Genomic DNA, 18,732 nt, shown 5'->3' on the forward strand with positions numbered 1-18,732 from the left:
TTCACTCTTGTGAGCTTGGAATATATGTGGTAACCAACCACTATCCGAATCTAAAAAGCATTGAACTTAATGAAAATGTACAGAAGTATCTCAAGTGAGGGAGACAACTGCTGCGAGAGGGGTATATTTTAGGGTGGAGAATGGTATGTGCCACCTGGTGGAGGGAGAGACGGGGAGGATGTGTTCATTTGACACTGAGGATAGACACATCTTCCCTTTCAACACACAGGTAGACTTCTCAGGGATTGTTATTATTAATAAATTGTTCTTACTTGAATAACTGATGGTGTGCTTTGTTAAAATGTTTAAATAGAATGTTCCCGAATAGCAGACACAGTTCAAAGTCAGTAGATTAGATTTTTTTATTATTTTATATAATTTTAGCGTTTGAAGCCAACTGGTGACCTCCATCCCTACTTACACTGGGCACACAAATAGTGTATACAATAGAACCGTGCAAAAATCTGATATTAAATACAGAAAAACAATGAATCCCATGAACATCAGAGGGCTTCCCATGGGAAGGGGAAACAGTAATTAAATGGATAGTTCAACCAAATGTTTTTACCCTGTAAACTGTCTATGGACCATATATAACAGCAGTCCATGCTTTTGTTGTTGTTGTTTATCTGGCTAACATTTTAAAATGCTCACCTTTTAGCATTTGTGGCACTAATCCAATTCTAGTCAATGTTACTTATTTTAGAAATATTTATGGGCTTTTGTGGGCTACACTTCATGTTCCCTGTTGCAACTTGTAATAAACCAGATTTTTTTGGTTTGACTTCATCTGCTCTCTTCTCTTTTAAGTACAGTATTTAATAGCAGAGTATCTGAAAACAATTTGGGGAGTAGAGTTGTTTTAATGCTGGATTAGCTGGTTTAATGCTGGTTTATCTGGTTTAATGTTGGTTTAGCTGGTTTAATGTAGCCTGCATCTTGTCCATATTTGGACTGGGGACCTAGGCGGGAAGTCAGCCATACCTTTGTGCAGTATGTGGGCCAGACATGGGGCGCATCTTTCTGTTTTACAATAATTTGTTTCAGATCTGGGCCATACCTTCAACAATCAATCATTCCATAATGTGTGGGTCAGAGCGGGGTCACACCATTCTAATTTGATGGTTTACAGTGTGTGGGCCAGATCTGTGCCTGACATTTTAAATCTGATGGTAATGCAGTATGTATACCAGTTTTGGCCAGGGGACACAGGCATATACCTGGCCCAGAAAATAACACAAAGTATGTAGCCCACAGTTGCCGGAATCATTTAGCTAACAGAGTCTAAAGGCCTATAGACAAGTGCACTTTTAGTCATTGATAATGTCTAACGTGTAATGGATTCATAAACCGTTTATAAACTAGTTTTACTATATAATATAATCTCGTACAAATTGTCCAAATTCCCTGGGAATGGATGAACAAATCCACCTGTTGCCCCGAGCGCGAATCTTTACCACCGGATGGCGCGCTTTTCACAGCGCACGAGGACTGTAAGTGAGGAGAAAACGTCTCGTGGGACCGCGGGTGAAGTCTATACGTTTAGTCGGTTTTTAACGGATTTTAAAAGGCTTCTTTCTTTCCCCCACAAAACTGACTGACTTCTACAGAATAAAGGGTGAGCGATTTAAAATGTTATTACCGGGATTTGTGCCGTTGTTGTTGTTTAGTAATGCCCGGTTAAACACGATAGCATACCATGGAAATGTGTGACATCTCTTGCTATGTCGGAAAAGTTTAAGGACACGGAGTGTGTGTCATCAAATGGATATTATAGAGGTCAAAAATCATACATAAAGGTCTGTAAATGTGGAATTGTTGAATGATAATGTAACAAAACTCCTGTAACGAAAAATGCTGGTCCATATGGAGGGAAACAAGTACATCCAGACAGAGGCGCCGGGTTTGTTTTGTAATTTGACGGCGCATTTGTATACTAGGCCATTTGAGAGAACATCGATATACTGGTGTAATTGATATGACCTACCATTTCTATTGTATATATCTAATGTTTTAAGTGTTTTTTAAAAATATTTTTAATGCGGAATGATGCTTGCGTTTCCATGGGTGTTATTTGCACCCCTCTCTCTTTCGCTGTCACTGCTGCCTGAGTGTCCCATTCTCATTTTTCTAGCGAGACCTAAAGGGCTCCATGCCATAGCTATGGAATGCCTCTCAGCCTCTGACATGGGAAGCTGAGGTGCAATACCTGACATGGTGAATGAACCATCCTGTGTTGTGTCATGCAGAGTTTCTGCGTCCCCTCTCCTGAGTGGCTGGCTCACATTCCAGTCTCTGCTCCTCAAGGTCATGGAGTTCTGAGCAGTGGAGTGGAGAGGGACACATTGCAGAGTGCACTCTACATTAGAGCACCAGCAGTGCTCAAAACTGTCTAGGTTTACCATACATACTTCTGCTTTTAGGCTAAGCTGCAGCCTGGACTATAACTGCCAACTGTCGAATCCAGAGGCTTAAATAATTAATGTGTGTGTTTGTGTGTGTTTTTGTGTGGATATATAGGCAGTAGCTCTACCACCCCCAAAACACCAGATCTCTCTCTCTCTCTCTCTCTCACCCCCCCCCCCCCCCCCCCCTCTCTCTCTCTCTCTCTCGCTCTCTCAATTCAATTCAATTCAAGGGACAGATGATGTAACCCTCACTGACTGCTTGACTTATGATGAAATGGGCTGCTGGTATCAAATAGTATGTGTGAGAGACATGGTGGCTTGTGAATGTGTTATGTTGTTTTATCTCTGTGTGTGTATGTTAGGGATTCTGGGACCCCTCAGTTGTCTCTGTTGTGACTGAGGTGGATAAATGGGGTTTGGGGGAGCATCTTCAAACGAGATTTGCTTAGAATTCCGTGGCATTATTATATAGTATGAAGAATACAATCAAAGGATATTTCTCCAAATTATTTGAGGGAGTGCGCACATGGCTATTCTGTGTTGAGCGGTTACCAAAGAAACAGGTACAACTATATGTTTAATTTAGAGTTATTTATGTAACTTTAGTTGTGATACAAATGTTGGGCAAATGTACATGTATTGATTTTAGTACATTTTAAGGCTGCATGATGGGACTCTATTGATGTTTTGAAAAAAGTCGCATGAAAGGCATAAGCTCTACTGTGTTTTTTTGCGCAGGCTGTACACAGTTCACTAATCTCTCATTGACAATTTGACAAGCACTTGATAATGCCTTGAATTTCCCGGCTGCATCCCCATTGTGTGGCCGTAATGCCCTCTAAAAATATCCATGTATTTTGTGGGCAGTGGTCGTTTTGCCCTTGGGCTAAATGTACTAATTATAATTCCCTTCTCCCGGCTGCGTGCCGAAGCACCTCTGACACCCATGGTTCTCCGTCATGTGATTGGGTCTTTCTCACAGGCTACAAGTGAAGACTGACACATCGGGGACACAACTTTGTGGCGCATATTGAAGATATTGGAAGAACTGTCATTTACTTTTCGTCAGCCAACAAGATGAGTAGGTCTAACGAACAACAAAAGGACAAACCTTTATCAATCTACTATCCCCCATAGTACAAAAGTTGATCTATTCTATTCTGTGCTAGAAATAAATATTCTAAACATAGTCTGGGACAGTTGTGGGATGCGATAGATCCCAAAATAATACAACCACTAGCATAAAAAACTGTTTTAAGCAATGAGCCTGACGCAATAGATCAGAGCGTTTAGCTTAAAATGTTGATAAACTATTAGGCTATTTCTTAACATTATAAGTGCAGCAATCCACACACAGCAGTAGGCTATAAGCATGAATATTCCATTAGCAGGAAAACATAATTCTCAGAAGTGACCGCAAATGCGATTATGCATAAAATGCTTTTAATATAAAGGTGCATTTTTATGGTGAAAATTATCTTCCTCAAACTTGAAACTCACGCGCTGCTTATGTATGCCAGTTAAGCTCTACTGTCACGACTTCTGCCGAAGCCTCTCCTTGTTCGGGCGGTGCTCGGCAGTCGACGTCACCGGTCTTCTAGCCATCATTGATCCATTTGTAATTTTCCATTGGTTTTGTCTTGTCTTCCTACACACCTGGTTTCAATCCCATTCATTACCTGTTGTGTATTTAACCCTCTGTTTCCCCTCATGTCTTTGTCAGAGATTGTTTTATGTTCAGTATTCGTGTTTTGTATTTGGTGTGCGACGGGTCCTTGTACCCACTTTGTCTCATTGTATTTCATGGTTTTGTAGTTATGTATTTTAAGTTATTAAACTACTCCATTCCAAGTTTTGATTCTCCTTCGCCTGACTTCCCTGCCACCTATACACACGACTGTGACATCTACACCCGATGTAAAGCGGATTAATGTGCTTAATTTTAAGAAATTATTTGGCCACTTTAGTTGTGATACAAACCTTATCAAAACATATAGGTCTATGGGCTAGGCTATATGAGGTGTGTGACTATGATTTGGAAAAGTTGCACAAAAAACGCATGGCTGTTGTCATGACTTTTCCTCCTGGGTGAGGATCAAAGAGAGCCCCCCCTCCTCTCTCTCCCACCAGAGACGAAGGGGGGGAAATGGGTCCGGATCTAGGACTTTAACGATCGGTTGTGAACTTTCTTTCTCATGCACAGCAGTATGGAGAACTCAAAAATCCTTTGTATGTAGAGAGAGAATCTGCCCAAACATCCAAAACTGGATAATGAAACAATATTTATTCATAAAGCATGTGGGAAATGGTTGGTGGGGCTCCAAACAATAATCATGTCAAATCACTTGTTGTTTTGTGATATCATTAAGGACGGTATAACTAAATAACTGTATCTCTGAAAGTGTATGCATTCAAAGGCTCTTCTAAATGTTGTAAAACTTATATGATTAAATATGAAACTATTTTTAAATTTTGTATTATTATTTATTGAATACAGTGAAGCCGCTCAATAACTACATCATACCAGTCATTCAACAGATTCCCATTAGCTTTCCCTCAACCATTTGAGACCCCTCCCACAGTCCCCGCCAGGAAGAAAAATAAATAAAAAATAAATAAAAAATACAATTACAATTCCATTCCCCCCCCAAGAACCCCCCCCAATGCACCAACAGCCAAGATAATGAACTAAAGAGAAAAAAGGAAAAGACAGAAGAAAACAGCAAACAACAATGCAAAACAAATGTTTAAAAATAAAACAAAATAATACATTTAAAACAAAGGACATCAAGGACAACTAAAATCATAACAGCAATGCCAACTGTATATGTTTGTGTGCATGGCACTATTACATGTGTGTGTGTGTTCTTGTATGTGTTTATTTGAATGAGAGTGTGTGTATATGCATGTGTACAAACAGCTGCACGGCATCAGCCTCAGGCAAACCGGCATTAGTTGTAAAAACACTGCCACTTAGTGTCATTCAAATGTACTTTTATTATGTTTTATTTTGACTTTTTTTTCTTTTTTACTTATATCTATGGACATCATTCTATCTCTCACACAGCAACTCCACTCCCACTTGTCTCCAATTCCACATACCAACCCTCAGCTTCCCTCAGCCCATCAATCAATCAATCAATCAATCAAATTTATTTTATATAGCCCTTCGTACATCAGCTGATATCTCAAAGTGCTGTACAGAAACCCAGCCTAAAACCCCAAACAGCAAGCAATGCAGGTGAAGAAGCACGGTGGCTAGGAAAAACTCCCTAGAAAGGCCAAAACCTAGGAAGAAACCTAGAGAGGAACCAGGCTATGTGGGGTGGCCAGTCCTCTTCTGGCTGTGCCGGGTGGAGATTATAACAAAACATGGTCAAGATGTTCAAATGTTCATAAATGACCAGCATGGTCGAATAATAATAAGGCAGAATAGTTGAAACTGGAGCAGCAGCACAGTCAGGTGGACTGGGGACAGCAAGGAGTCATCATGTCAGGTATTCCTGGGGCATGGTCCTAGGGCTCAGGTCCTCCGAGAGAGAGAAAGAAAGAGAGAATTAGAGTGAGCATATGTGGGATGGCCAGTCCTCTTCTGGCTGTGCCGGGTGGAGATTATAACAGAACATGGCCAAGATGTTCAAATGTTCATAAATGATCAGCATGGTCGAATAATAATAAGGCAGAACAGTTGAAACTGGAGCAGCAGCACAGCCAGGTGGACTAGGGACAGCAAGGAGTCATCATGTCAGGTAGTCCTGGGGCATGGTCCTAGGGCTCAGGTCCTCCGAGAGAGAGAAAGAGAGAAGGAGAGAATTAGAGAACGCACACTTAGATTCACACAGGACACCGAATAGGACAGGAGAAGTACTCCAGATATAACAAACTGACCCTAGCCCCCCGACACATAAACTACTGCAGCATAAATACTGGAGGCTGTCTATATCCCATCTATCTCTGCTGGCCACCCACTTTGGGTTTCTATGCAACACATATCTTTCAACTATGCTGTGATGTTTAACGTACAATTTCAATCTATCTAATTGAATAGAATCTACAGATTGATAAATACTTTTACTAAGAGTATTAGTATATTAGTAATTGACTGACCCGGTCTCTCCAGATCTCCTAACAGTACTATTTCTAGGGTCAATTTTAGATCAGTGCTATGCATTTTCAGCCATTCCTGAAGCTGAGACCAGCAATACTAAAATAAATGGTCTATTAATTCTGTATCCTCACAACAAAATCTGCAGAGATTCAATGATTTTATGCCCCAAATATTCAACATTTTGTTGGTGCAAGAATTATATATAATAATTTCAGCAAAAGCACAAAGTATTGAATCCTACGTTGTTTTATATATCAACTCATACCATGGAATTGGTACATCAAAAATCTCTTCACAACTATTTTGCAATCTGTATGGCACAGTTGTCAACATCCTGGTCCTCAAATTAAACTTGTATACTTTCCTATTTATGCTATGTTTTATTCCTCTGCCAGTTTTGATCCTTTATATTGGGCAGACAGACCAGTTCCCTTCCTCCTCCCGCTGCCACCCGCCTCCTCGATTTTTGGGGCAATGCTTTAATCAAATGGTTGTACTCTTGGATTGAGCAGACCTTTCCGTACAATTCTGATAACTCCATGAAGGACATAACTCTACCATTCCAATTTACAATATAATTTAAGAACAAAATACCCTTTCCCATAAATACATGTATTTTATCAACCAGCACATTTGATTTCAGCCATAATATTTATTGTAATTTTTGTTCTATCTTTTCAGGGGGGTGACATTGAAATTATAGCCAGTTCTGCAATGCTTGTTTGAAAAAGAGAGATACTTTGAAAAAAGTATAATTTTCAGTTAATCGAAAATGAGACATGGCAATCTGCACAAAGGCAAAAAGGCCATTTTTAAACAATGGATGAGCTTTTCTTAGTAATCTACTTGAGAACCATTTAGGGTTCAAATAAAACTTTTGAATGAGTGAAGCTTTCAGGGAGAGGTTTAGTGCTTTTATATTTAATAATCTCAACCCACCCAATTTATATTCATTATATAGATAGGCACATTTTTATGTTGTCTGGTTTAGTGTCTCAGATAAAGCGAAATATTTTTGCTCATATGATTTGAAAATCGAATCATCAGGAGAAGGCAGCGCCATAAGCAAGTGGGTAAACTGAGATATGACTAAGGAGTTAATCAGGGCAATTTTTCCATAAATAGACAGGCATTTACCTCTCCATGGTTGCAGGATCTTGTCTATTTTTACAAGTTTTCTTTTGAAATTCATTGTGGAGAGCTTATTTATATCTTTTGTGTGATGAATCCCGAGTATGTCTACTTCACCATCAGCCCATTTTATAGGTAAACTGCAGGGTAATGTAAAAGTTGTATTTTTTAAGGATCCAATACGTAATATTGTACACTTGTCATAATTAGGTTTTAGGCCAGAGAGTACAGAAAAGTTATCTAGATCTTTAATGAGACATTGCAGGGATCTAGTTTATGGACTTAATATAAAACTTGAGTCATCGGCATACATGGACACCTTTGTTTTTAAGCCTTGGATTTCTAATCCTCTAATGTTGTTATTGGATCTGATTTTAATAGCTAGCATTTCGATGGCCATAACGAATAGATATGGTGACAGCGGACACCCTTGTTTAACTCCTCTTGACAATACAAAACTCTTTGAGAAGTAGCCATTATTTACAATTTTACACCGGGGGTTGCTATACATTATTTTTACCCATTTTATAAGAGAATTACCAAAATTGGAATATCCAGGCATTTATAAATAAAATCCAGTCTTACTTTATCAAATGCCTTTTCAAAATCCGCTATAAATACAATTCCTGCCTTCTTATATGTTTCATGATGTTCTATTATTTCTAGTAGTTATCGTATATTATCTCCAATGCATCGTCCATGTAAAAAACCTGTCTGATCAGGATGAACAATACCTGGTAAAACCCTTGCATTTTGCTAATATATTTTTGCATCACAACATTGAAGTGTAAGGGCCTCCAGTTTTTTAGATTGACTGGAAACTACAATAATTATGAAACTATTTGTGATAGGGATGCACGATATATCAGGATTGGCCGATATTAGCTAAAAATGGCAACATCTGTATCGGCCCGATTGTCTAGTTTTACGCCGATGTTAAAAACCGATGTCAATGCTACCGTGCATACCTATATTACGTAGGTACATGACGTAATGACTCCACGTAAAATGTTGCGTTATATATGCAACACAGCATTCGTAACCTAGTGTTACGCGGAGTGGAATAAGGAATCCCAAGAGCAGACTCAGATGAGGAGACTGGGATGAAGTAACCAAGGTATTTATTGAAACACAGGGGGAAGATGGAGTGCAGGCCAGGGGAAGTTCGGGCAGGTTGCAGGAAACCAGGTGCTGAGGCTGGAGCGAGAGGGGTTGGGACAGGGTAAGCAGGTCCGGAGGGGAATCCAAGGGAGCAGTAAAGTGGGGAATCCAGGGCAGAGTAGCAGGATGAGGAGACGTGGGACTGGAGACAGGGACCAGAGTCGGAGCGGGCAGAACTGTAGCGGAGAGGAAAACCGTGTCAGGCGAGGAAAACAGGCACAACAGGATAACAGGATCTCAATAGTAACAAACGGCTAGAAACATAGACTGACTGATCAGAGATTACGATCTGGCAGTGTGGAAGTGGCAGGACTAAGTTTTTGTAGAGGTCTTGATTATGGAACAGGTTGCAGCTGGTGGGGATCTGCTCTGACTCGAGCACACCTGTCTCTGCCCACACAACCACGCACACACAGAGAGGGAGAGGGAGAGAACACTGGGGGAGAGGCGGCAGGTCAAGGAGACACAGGATGACCAGTAGAGGGTGTGGCAGGAGCAGATGTAACACCTAGCCCACACAATGTCTGCTGTGTGGATCGTGCAGTCAACAAGTTGAGGGGTCCATTTGAAAGAGTAAGAACATTTCAGCGAGACAACTCAAAGGCGAAATCCATTAAAGCCAAGATAATGGAATTAATTGCCCTTGACAATCAACTGTTCTAAGTCGTGGGTGATGTTGGCTTTCGCCAACTGGTTGAGCACAGGTACACACTACCAAGTGCGCTCGTTTTCAGATGTTGCCCTACCGGAGTTACACAGTAAATGCGTCACTACTATTATCTTCATGACATACATACTATGGAACGCCGTTTGGGTCTTTGCGTGTCAATAAAGATACATTAGAACTGTCAAAGCTGTACATGAAAGTCTGCAAACAAGAAAACACCGGCCACGAACAATGTGTCATCATTTGTTCGACCGCAACTTCTGGGGTAGCTAGCTTTAGCTTGGTACCTAGCTAGCACCAATACAACCAGCTTGAAAGCAATGACCAGTAGAAACTGCAGTCATTTTCATTATTCTTAGCAATGATTTAGGAATCCTTGTGAGTAAGTATTAGCTAGGTAGCCACTTGATGTTCGGCTATTGAAATTGAACTTCAATTCATGAAAATAAATAGCTAGCCAGCTACTTAACACTGTTGCCCCAAGCTAACGTTATAAGCAGCCAGCTAGCTTCATCTGGCCACAATAAGGATTAGGCACAATAGTGGAATTTGCAGTTTGCCTTCAAAATAGAAGTATGTCATTGACTGTGATGCAAATGAATACCAATAGTAGAATTATGCCATACCTTTATTTTGAAGGCTAACGCAAAGTCCACTTTTGTGGCAAGCTTCATATAGATGGGTCCGACCATCATTAATCAAATAAGAACTGTTTATAAATTAGGGTTATTTTTTCAGGTATGACCCAGATGCAGACAGTGTCGAAGAAACAAAAGTGTATTTCTAATATAGGGGTAGGCAAACGACAGGTCAAAGGCAGGCAGGGGTCAGTAATCCAGAGAAGGTGCAAATGGTCCAGAACGGCAGGCAGTCTCAGGGTCAGGGCAGGCAGAAGGGTCAAAACCGGGAAGGACTAGGAAACAGGAGCAAGAAGCAGACAGGAGCAGGGGAACAAACGGTGGTAGGTTTCACTAACAAAACAAACTGGCAACAGACAAACAGAGAACACAGGTATAAATACACAGGGGATAATGGGGAGGATGGGCGACACCTGGAGGGGGGTAGAGACAAGCACAAAGACAGGTGAAACAGATCAGGGTGTGACACAAACGGATTGGGAAATTTCAACAGAGGGAGACAACAAAGACATACAAGTGTAAATATGTACATTGCATTTCTAAATCTGAACGAGCGTTTGTTTGGGTGCTAAATATCCATATTTACGATGAGCGTATTATTCAACTGTATACACCCTGTACGACAGTTGCATTATTTTGTCTCTCCTTCTCCCTCTGTTTCGTTCCCCACCCCTTTCATTGTGTAACCAGCCGTCATACGGAGTTAGTCCACTGGGGACTTTTCATTGCATAATCTTAGAAATCAATTCAACCTATAATGTGGCTGTTTATGTATTTCTGTGTGATTTATTTAATTAGCTCGTAAATAAATAATTAAGCCAATTTGTGTAAGCTGTGTCATCATGTAGACTAGGGTTCGTGCAGATTTATAGAATATTACGACGTTCAGAATGAGACTGATATGAGGTAAAAATACATTCTCCAAGATCGCATAGCAGTTCAGACGTCTTTTGTCCTCGTCTTGTCGTGTCCTGTATATATATATATTTACAACTTTTTTTCACATACATTTTATTTTTATTTTCCATCAACTCTTCTTCTAAACACTCTCCTGCAACCAGCCTCACCAATTTATATTTATAAAAAAGTATTATTTACCTCAGATCTGCAATCCTTCAGGAAGCTAGCCAGAAACTCCAGGAGGCTGGCCAGAAACTAGCCAGAAGCTAGCCAGGAGCTAGCCCAGAAGCTAATCAGAAGCTAACCACGGTTTGTGGTCATCGGCTGTCCTTTAGTTCGAAAATCTATCGAAAATCTATCGCCAGTTTTGTACGGCGCAGCGCGGCTCGGGAAACGGAACATACCGGACCATTTTTTTTTTCTCTCCATGTCCCTGGATTTCAACTGCTCTCTGGACGTTCATACCCGGATCTCACAGCTAGCTAGCTGCTATCCGTGTGACAGTCGGCTTTCGTCGATTCCGGAGCAAACATCGATTGTTCCGGTGCTAGCCAGCTCCGTCAATCACGCCTGAGTTCCATCATTCACTCCTGGGCTGCAGTCACCTATCCGGACCCGTTTCACTGCCCACGCGGAGCCCCACCGGGCCTTCACAACCGGACTGCCGACGTTATCTACCTGAAGGAGACCCGGCTGGCTCCTCTGTCGCGACGTTACCGGAACGCCCATCTGCGGCCCGCTAACCGTTAGCTGTCTTTCCGGCTGCTATCTGAATAGACAATCGGACAATTTATTTATTTGAATTATTATGTTTTCTTCTCGGGCCTCTATAACTATATCTATTGTTCTTATTTTTGTTGTTGTGTGATTTGGATTAATCCCCTCTACCACACGGAACCCCACTAATCTACTGACCGAACGCAAGAGGTGGCTAACAACAGACTCCATCCTATGCTAGCTTGCTACCGGTTGGCTTGGCTAGCTGTCTAAATCGCCGTGACCCTAAACCAACCTCTCCACTCACTGGACCCTTTTGATCACTCGACTAAGCATGCCTCTCCTTAATGTCAATATGTCTTGTCCATTGCTGTTCTGGTTAGTGTTTATTGGCTTATTTCACTGTAGAGCCTCTAGTCCTGCTCACTATACCTTATCCAACCTATTAGTTCCACCACCCACATATGCAATGACATCTCCTGGTTTCAATGATGTTTCTAGAGACAATATCTCTCTCTTCATCACTCAATACCTAGGTTTACCTCCACTGTATTCACATCCTACCTTACCTTTGTCTGTACATTATACCTTGATGCTATTTTATCGCCCCCAGAAACCTCCATTTACTCTCTGTTCCAGACTTTCTAGACGACCAATTCTTATTGCTTTCAGTCGCACCCTTATTCTACTCCTCCTATGTTCCTCTGGCGATGTAGAGGTGAATCCAGGCCCTGCAGTGCCTAGCTCCACTCCTATTCCCCAGGCGCTCTCTTTTGACGACTTCTGTAACCGTAATAGCCTTGGTTTCATGCATGTTAACATTAGAAGCCTCCTCCCTAAGTTTGTTCTTTTCACTGCTTTAGCACACTCTGCCAACCCGGATGTTCTAGCTGTGTCTGAATCCTGGCTTAGGAAGACCACCAAAAATTCAGACATTTTAATTCCAAACTACAACATTTTCAGACAAGATAGAACTGCCAAAGGGGGCGGTGTTGCAATTTACTGCAAAGATAGCCTGCAGAGTTCTGTCCTACTATCCAGGTCTGTACCCAAACAATTTGAACTTCTACTTTTAAAAATCCACCTTTCTAAAAACAAGTCTCTCACCGTTGCCGCCTGCTATAGACCACCCTCTGCCCCCAGCTGTGCTCTGGACACCATATGTGAACTGATTGCCCCCCATCTATCTTCAGAGCTCGTGCTGCTAGGCGACCTAAACTGGAACATGCTTAACACCCCAGCCATCCTACAATCTAAACTTGATGCCCTCAATCTCACACAAATTATCAATGAACCTACCAGGTACCTCCCCAAAGCCTTAAACACGGGCACCCTCATAGATATCATCCTAACCAACTTCCCCTCTAAATACACCTCTGCTGTCTTCAACCAAGATCTCAGCGATCACTGCCTCATTGCCTGCATCCGTAATGGGTCAGCGGTCAAACGACCTCCTCTCATCACTGTAAAACGCTCCCTGAAACACTTCAGCGAGCAGGCCTTTCTAATCGACCTGGCCGGGGTATCCTGGAAGGATATTGACCTCATCCCGTCAGTAGAGGATGCCTGGATATTTTTTAAAAATGCCTTCCTAACCATCTTAAATAAACATGCCCCATTCAAGAAATTTAGAACCAGGAACAGATATAGCCCTTGGTTCTCCCCAGACCTGACTGCCCTTAATCAACACAAAAACGTCCTATGGCGTTCTGCATTAGCATCGAACAGCCCCCGTGATATGCAGCTGTTCAGGGAAGCTAGAAACCATTATACACAGGCAGTTAGAAAAGCCAAGGCTAGCTTTTTCAAGCAGAAATTTGCTTCTTGCAACACTAACTCAAAAAAGTTCTGGGACACTGTAAAGTCCATGGAGAATAAGAACACCTCCTCCCAGCTGCCCACTGCACTGAAGATAGGAAACACTGTCACCACTGATAAATCCACCATAATTGAAAATTTCAATAAGCATTTTTCTACTGCTGGCCATGCTTTCCACCTGGCTACTCCTACCCCTGTCAACAGCACTGCACCCCCAACAGCAACTCGCCCAAGCCTTCCCCATTTCTCCTTCTCCCAAATCCATTCAGCTGATGTTCTGAAAGAGCTGCAAAATCTGGACCCCTACAAATCAGCCGGGCTAGACAATCTGGACCCTTTCTTTCTAAAATTATCTGCCGAAATTGTTGCCACCCCTATTACTAGCCTGTTCAACCTCTCTTTCGTGTCGTCTGAGATTCCCAAAGATTGGAAAGCAGCTGCGGTCATCCCCCTCTTCAAAGGGGGGGACACTCTTGACCCAAACTGCTACAGACCTATATCTATCCTACCATGCCTTTCTAAGGTCTTCGAAAGCCAAGTCAACAAACAGATTACCGACCATTTTGAATCTCACCATACCTTCTCTGCTATGCAATCTGGTTTCAGAGCTGGTCATGGGTGCACCTCAGCCACGCTCAAGGTCCTAAACGATATCTTAACCGCCATCGATAAGAAACATTACTGTGCAGCCGTATTCATTGATCTGGCCAAGGCTTTCGACTCTGTCAATCACCACATCCTCATCGGCAGACTCAACAGCCTTGGTTTCTCAAATGATTGCCTCGCCTGGTTCACCAACTACTTCTCTGATAGAGTTCAGTGTGTCAAATCTGAGGGTCTGTTGTCCGGACCTCTGGCAGTCTCTATGGGGGTGCCACAGGGTTCAATTCTTGGACCGACTCTCTTCTCTGTATACATCAATGAGGTCGCTCTTGCTGCTGGTGAGTCTCTGATCCACCTCTACGCAGACGACACCATTCTGTATACTTCCGGCCCTTCTTTGGACACTGTGTTAACAACCCTCCAGGCAAGCTTCAATGCCATACAACTCTCCTTCCGTGGCCTCCAACTGCTCTTAAATACAAGTAAAACTAAATGCATGCTCTTCAACCGATCACTACCTGCACCTACCCGCCTGTCCAACATCACTACTCTGGACGGCTCTGACTTAGAATACGTGGACAACTACAAATACTTAGGTGTCTGGTTAGACTGTAAACTCTCCTTCCAGACCCATATCAAACATCTCCAATCCAAAGTTAAATCTAGAATTGGCTTCCTATTTCGCAACAAAGCATCCTTCACTCATGCTGCCAAACATACCCTTGTAAAACTGACCATCCTACCAATCCTCGACTTTGGCGATGTAATTTACAAAATAGCCTCCAATACCCTACTCAACAAACTGGATGCAGTCTATCACAGTGCAATCCGTTTTGTCACCAAAGCCCCATACACTACCCACCATTGCGACCTGTACGCTCTCGTTGGCTGGCCCTCGCTTCATACTCGTCGCCAAACCCACTGGCTCCATGTCATCTACAAGACCCTGCTAGGTAAAGTCCCCCCTTATCTCAGCTCGCTGGTCACCATAGCATCTCCCACCTGTAGCACACGCTCCAGCAGGTATATCTCTCTAGTCACCCCCAAAACCAATTCTTTCTTTGGCCGCCTCTCTTTCCAGTTCTCTGCTGCCAATGACTGGAACGAACTACAAAAATCTCTGAAACTGGAAACTCTTATCTCCCTCACTAGCTTTAAGCACCAACTGTCAGAGCAGCTCACAGATTACTGCACCTGTACATAGCCCACATATAATTTAGCCCTATCAACTACCTCTTTCCCAACTGTATTTAATTTATTTATTTATTTTGCTCCTTTGCACCCCATTATTTTTATTTCTACTTTGCACATTCTTCCATTGCAAAACTACCATTCCAGTGTTTTACTTGCTATATTGTATTTACCTTGCCACCAAGGCCTTTTTTTGCCTTTACCTCCCTTCTCACCTCATTTGCTCACATTGTATATAGACTTGTTTATACTTTATTATTGACTGTATGTTTGTTTTACTCCATGTGTAACTCTGTGTTGTTGTATCTGTCGAACTGCTTTGCTTTATCTTGGCCAGGTCGCAATTGTAAATGAGAACTTGTTCTCAACTTGCCTACCTGGTTAAATAAAGGTAAAATAAATAAAATAAATAAAACATTAGTAAGTAACTGTTATCTATACATATGAATATATCTTATAAGAGTTCAATTAGGGAGATAGTAACTCGTTAAATAAGTTTTCCTGTGGTGTCCCAAGTTACTGAGTTAATTGTTACATTATTAATATAATCACGTAATCAATTAAACATAGTTCATTGATTTGATAAGATAACCATCATCGCATTAATGATAGTCACGTCAGTCACGACAGCAGTTTCTTGCCTTAAGCTGGGCATCATTCACATGTGATAGGCTAATATGGTCACCCATCAGACTATTATTGATTTAATCTTGTCTTTACATATACAAAATAATATATGTGTGAAATTTGTTTGGATTTAGAATGGACTATTATCATGCACCTGTCTTGAAACAGTGCAATTAAATAGTGAATGAAGGACGCTTTTCCTATAGTTCATTTTCATGCCAGCCAGGTACACTATATTCCTGTTGTAAAGAGAAGCAATCTGCTTAATATTAGGAAAGTTGAGAAATAAATATAGTAGACCTAGCCTATAGAAAGCTGATGGGATCCTCCTCTTTTTAGTAGAGGCCATCACTCTGTTTTCTCACACAATTGCGCAGCCTATAGAAATGTTGCGCAACATGCGGTCATGGGCTCTCATGAAGTGTTTGATTCGATTTGCGATACATTTGCATTGACATCAGAGTGATTAGAGGGACAGTAGAGTGCTTAGTACCAGGCAGTTAGCAAGTTTGGCAGGCTACTAATAACCATCAGAGCTTGGAGATTACCGTGACTAAATGGTCACGTGGAATTTCACTCCCGTCATGACTCGTGACCGGCCGTGTGGCGGTAATACGGTCACCGTAACAGCCCTACTCTGTGCTCTGTTGCTGTAGCTGGGCTGTGCTTACTCACCACAAGTGCTCTCTCTGTCTCTCTCTCTCTGTAACTCTCTTTCTTGCTCTGTCACTCTCTCTGTCACTCTCTCTGTCACCCTCTCTCTGTCACTCTGTTTGTCTGTCTCTCTTTCTCTCAGTCACTCTGTCACTTTCTGTCTTTCTCTCTCTCTTTCTCTGTGGCTGAAGATGCTGGCCTCTAAAAGTGATGTGTTGCTTGTATGTGTCACCTTTGTGTGTGTTTGTGTGTTATACTCTCTCAGTATACCCATTCCCTGTCCTGACCGATAATTTCTTGTCATTTCTCCCTCTTGCTGCTCCACAGCTGTGTAACTGCAGGACATAAATAATAGAGACTGCAGAAGCATCCCTAAGTATGTACACACACACAAACACTCCCATGGTTGTCTACTCGTGCAGTTCTGCAGCATTTTTCTTCTATTCATTCATCCTGCGATGCTGCTATTGTCAGGATAGCCCCCAGGAGATCTATTCTCAGTTACTTTTTCTTTAGTAATTAATGAGACTCACACAATCAGTTACAACAAGTGCTTTACACAATTGTTGCAGAATTTGGCTTATTGTGTCAAAACTAGAGGTCGACCAATGACGATTTTTCAACGGCGATACCAATTTATTGGAGGACCAAAAAAAAATCTGATACCGATTAATCGGCTGATTTTTTAAAATGTATTTGTAATAATGACAATTACAACAATACTGAATGAATACTTATTTTAATTAATATAATACATCAATAAAATAAATGTAGCCTCAAATAAATAATGAAACATGTTCAATTTGGTTTAAATAATGCAAAAACAAAGTGTTGGAGAAGAAAGTAAAAGTGCAATATGTGCCATGTAAGAAAGCTAACGTTTAAGTTCCTTGCTCAGAACATGAGAACATATGAAAGCTGGTGGTTCCTTTTCACATGAGTCTTCAATATTCCCACTTACCCTAGAGAGGTTATGTGGGACCCACCTGGCCAACATCCAGTGAGATTGCAGAGCGCCAAATTCAAATACAGAAAAACTCATTATAAAAATTCAGAAAAGATACAACTATTTTACATAGGTTTAAAGATGAACTTCTGGTGAATCCAACCATGGTGTCAGATTTCAAAAATGTTTTACGGCGAAAGCATACCTTGCGATTATTTGAGAACACTGACCAGCAGACAAATCATTACAAACAGTAACCAGCCAAGTAGAAGAGTTAGACAAGTCAGAAATAGAGATACAATTAATCACTTACCTTTGATGATCTTCATATGTTTGCACTCAGAAGACATTCATTTATTCAATAAATGTTCCTTTTGTTCAATAAAGTCTCTCTTTATATCCGAAAACTCTGTGTGCAATGAACGCAAGAGAAGTGACACAATTTCACCTGGTTAATATTGCCTACTGACTTGGGTTTATTTGAGCTAAATATGCAGGTTTAAAAAATATATACTTCTGTGTATTGATTTTAAGAAAGGCATTGATGTTTATGGTTAGGTACACATTGGAGCAACGACAGTCCTTTTTCGCAAATACGCACCACATCGATTATATGCACGCTAGATAAACTAGTAATATAATCAACCATGTGTATTTAACTAGTGATTATGATTGATTGATTGTTTTTTATAAGATAAGTTTAATGCTAGCTAGCAACTTACCTTGGCTTACTGCATTCACGTAACAGTCAGACTCCTCGTGAGGCAGGTGGTTAGAGCGTTGGACTAGTTAACTGTAAGGTTGCAAGATTGAATCCCCGAGCTGACAAGGTAAAAATCTGCCGTTCTGCCCCTGAACAAGGCAGTTAACCCACCGTTCCTAGGCCGTCATTGAAAATAAGAATGTATTCTGAACTGACTTGCCTAATTAAATAAAGATTAAATAATGGTGTAATTTTTTTTTTGCCAAATCGGTGTCCAAAATACCGATTTCCAATTGTTATGAAAACATGAAATCGGCCCTAATTAATCGGCCATTCCGATTAATCGGTCGACCTCTAGTCAAAACTCTGCACACAACACTTGGAGATAAACATCTCACTTCTATGTCAAAATGAAACTCTGCAATCAAAACCTAACAATCCTTTTTCAAAATGGCATTTT

General features: G+C 41.3%; 1 protein-coding gene across 1 annotated transcript in view; it reads left to right on the forward strand.

Annotated features, from left to right (window-relative positions):
* The first annotated feature begins 1,477 nt into the window (after window positions 1-1,477).
* Window positions 1,478-18,732, forward strand: part of LOC110507223 (ventricular zone-expressed PH domain-containing protein) — a 170,117-nt gene continuing 152,862 nt past the window's right edge. Inside the window, 1 exon segment of the mRNA XM_090223997.1 lies at window positions 1,478-1,618. The gene's annotated coding sequence lies outside the window, so the exon portion shown is untranslated.

The sequence above is a fragment of the Oncorhynchus mykiss genome, chromosome 27 (genome assembly GCF_057628025.1).
Source record: "Oncorhynchus mykiss isolate SJ-2025 chromosome 27, ASM5762802v1, whole genome shotgun sequence".
NCBI lineage: Eukaryota > Metazoa > Chordata > Actinopteri > Salmoniformes > Salmonidae > Oncorhynchus > Oncorhynchus mykiss.